General features: G+C 46.0%; 1 non-coding gene across 1 annotated transcript; it reads left to right on the top strand.

The window, feature by feature from the left end:
- The first annotated feature begins 201 nt into the window (after window positions 1-201).
- LOC113898906 lies at window positions 202-334 on the top strand. The gene has a single exon (XR_003512769.1). It is a non-coding gene; the product is annotated as a small nucleolar RNA SNORA70 (small nucleolar RNA).
- Window positions 335-3,025: the final 2,691 nt, after the last annotated feature.

Genomic DNA, 3,025 nt, shown 5'->3' with positions numbered 1-3,025 from the left:
GCTAGTGGTAAAGAACCCACTTGCCAATGCAGGGGGTGTAAGAGATACAGATTCGATCCCTGGGTCAGGAAGATCTCCTGGAGGGGGGCATGGCAACCGACTCCAGTATTCTTGCCTGGAGACTCCCATGGACAGAGGAGCCTGGTGGGCTATATAGTCCATGGGGTTGCACAGAGTCAAACATGACTGAAGGGACTTAGCATGAGCAAAGCAAGCCACCTGTGCTATTTCCGCCCTGGGAGCCCAGGGTGCAATGGCTGCAAATAGGAGCCTTTTCGGTAGTGTATACAGCCTGTTGCCTGCATGAGTTGCCCTAAGGAACTTGAATACGACCCTTTACAGTGGACATGCAGACATGACTGGCATGCTGTCTGCAATCTAAGCTCCAGACAGGTATGTGCAGTGCCTTTGGAAAGCCCCAGGGCAGTGGCCAGGGTCCACACTGGTTAAGTCATAATGTTCATCTGCATCAAGCTGCAGAACAAGGAGCATGTGACTGAGATCCTCCGCAGGGTCAAGTTCACATTCTCTGGCAGCCAGAAGCTCCACATCTCCAAGAAGGGATTAAATTTTCTAAATTTAATGCAGATGAATTTGAAAACATGGTGGCAGAAAAGTGGTTCATCTCAGACGGCTGTGGGGTCAAATATACCCCTATTCCTGGCCCTCTGGCAAAATGGTGGGCCCTGCACCCACGAGAACCTTAGCACTGTCCCCTCTGTACTCATGTCCATAATAAATCCTACTTTCTTGTCAGAAAAAAAGGAGCCAAGGTAGGTGATTTCCCCCAGCAGGTACATAATGATGAGTTTCCAGCTTCAGAATCTTCCTTTTGTTCCATGTCCAGTTCTAACTCTTGCTTCTTGACCTCCCATTATTCTTGCTTTAAATTTAAGCTCTTGGCAGGATTTGGCCTCCCTAATACCAGACCACCTGACCTGCCTCTTGAGAAATCTGTATGCAGGTCAGGAAGCAACAGTTAGATCTGGACATGGAACAACAGACTGGTTCCAAATTGGGAAAGGAATATGTCAAGGCTACATATTGTCACCCTGCTTATTTAACTTATATGCAGAGTACATCATGAGAAACACTGGGCTAGAGGAAGCACAAGCTGGAATCAAGATTGTCGGGAGAAATATCAATCACTTCAGATATGCAGATGACACCACCCTTATGGCAGAAAGTGAAGAACTAAAGAGCCTCTTGATGAAAGTGAAAGAGGAGAGTGAAAAAGTTGGCTTAGCTCAACATTCAGAAAACGAAGATCATGGCATCTAGTCCCATCACTTCATGGCAAATAGATGGGGAAACAGTGGAAACAGTGTCAGACTTTATTTTTGGGGGCTCCAAAATTACTGCAGATGGTGATTGCAGCCATGAAGTTAAAAGACACTTACTCCTTGGAAGGAAAGTTATGACCAACCTAGATAGTATATTCAAAAGCAGAGACATTACTTTGCCAACAAAGGTCCGTCTAGTCAAGGTTATGGCTTTTCCAGTGGTCATGTATGGATGTGAGAGTTGGACTGTGAAGAAGGCTGAGGGCCGAAGAATTGATGCTTTTGAACTGTGGTGTTGGAGAAGACTCTTGAGAGTCCCTTGGACTGCAAGGAGATCCAACCAGTCCATTCTGAAGGAGATCAGCCCTGGGATTTCTTTGGAAGGAATGATGCTAAAGCTGAAACTCCAGTACTTTGGCCACCTCATGCGAAGAGTTGACTCATTGGCAAAGACTCTGATGCTGGGAGGGATTGGGGGCAGGAGGAGAAGGGGAGGAAAGAGGATGAGATGGCTGAATGGCATCACTGACTTGATGGATGTGAGTCTGAGTAAGCTCTGGGAGTTGGTGGTGGACAAGGAGGCCTGGCATGCTGTGATTCATGGGTCACATAGAGTCGGACACGACTGAGCGACTGAACTGAACTGAACTGAGTGTCTGTGTGGCTTCATCAATCTCCATTTAAAATCCACTTTTGAAGGGGGGCTTGGCCTTACCCTCCATGGTGCAACCCCAAGACACTTCCTCAGAGAAGCCTTCTCTAGCAATCATCCTAAGATGACTTCATCATGATTCAGTATCTTATCACATTTTCAATGATTTAGTCCTCAGAAAAGTCTTTACTGCTTTCTGTTGTCTGCAAAACTAGTAAAACAGCAGTAGCAGTAATCTGACATTCAACACCTTCTACAAACTGACCATTGCGTCTCTACACATGTCTACCCTGCTCTTTGAGCTCCCAACTAACTAGTCTTTGCAGGTCCTGACTAGGGTATAACTGTTCCCGTTCTACCTTCTTTCTTATTGCAATTCTACTCACTTAGAAAGCCCTGACTCCTCTACTTGTTCAAGACTGATCCATCCACCAAGTCTCAGATTTAGGACTATTTCTTCCATGAACCCTGCTAAATAGTTTTAGAGCTCAATGATGACTGCCACTTCTCAACTCTTGTAGAAATATTTGCTGGCATGCTTTCTCCTTATACATTCCTTCATTTCAAATAGGTAGCCAGACCCTCAGGAATTTTGCCTCGTGAGAAGTCGACAGCTTTTTCTGTGTTTTGTAAGAACGTAATCCATTGAGTTGATGATATTAGTGCCCTGGAGTAGCAGTAGAGAGAGGAGATTGTCTTTGAGAGGAAGCTAGGTGAGTGTCCTCTGATATAGGACAGGATGGAGGGAGTACTGAGGCTCACAACAGAGTGGAAGACTGGGTAGCAGTTCTAAGGCAACATCCCAGGGGCAGGGGCAAACTGATAGGACTTAGCTGTAGTTATGCCAAGGGAGGCAGCACCCAAGATGCCAGAATTCAGCCTCTGCAAGAACTGTCAAGTCCTACGCAGAGCTTCAAAGTGGCAAAAGTGTCAACGAGTCCTTGATCCTGAAGAAATCATGCAGATCAAACAATGGTATCTCAAAATAATTCATCTGAGCAGATGACCAGTAAACTACGCAGACCTGGATGCTGCATTAACTCAGGGAGCCCTTGGCACTGACTCAGGTTGAATTTCCTTTCAGTCTGGG

This window comes from Bos indicus x Bos taurus, chromosome 9, assembly GCF_003369695.1.
Source record: "Bos indicus x Bos taurus breed Angus x Brahman F1 hybrid chromosome 9, Bos_hybrid_MaternalHap_v2.0, whole genome shotgun sequence".
Taxonomy (NCBI): domain Eukaryota; kingdom Metazoa; phylum Chordata; class Mammalia; order Artiodactyla; family Bovidae; genus Bos; species Bos indicus x Bos taurus.
Note: the sequence above shows the minus strand (reverse complement) of the source record. Positions and strands in the feature narration are given on the sequence as shown.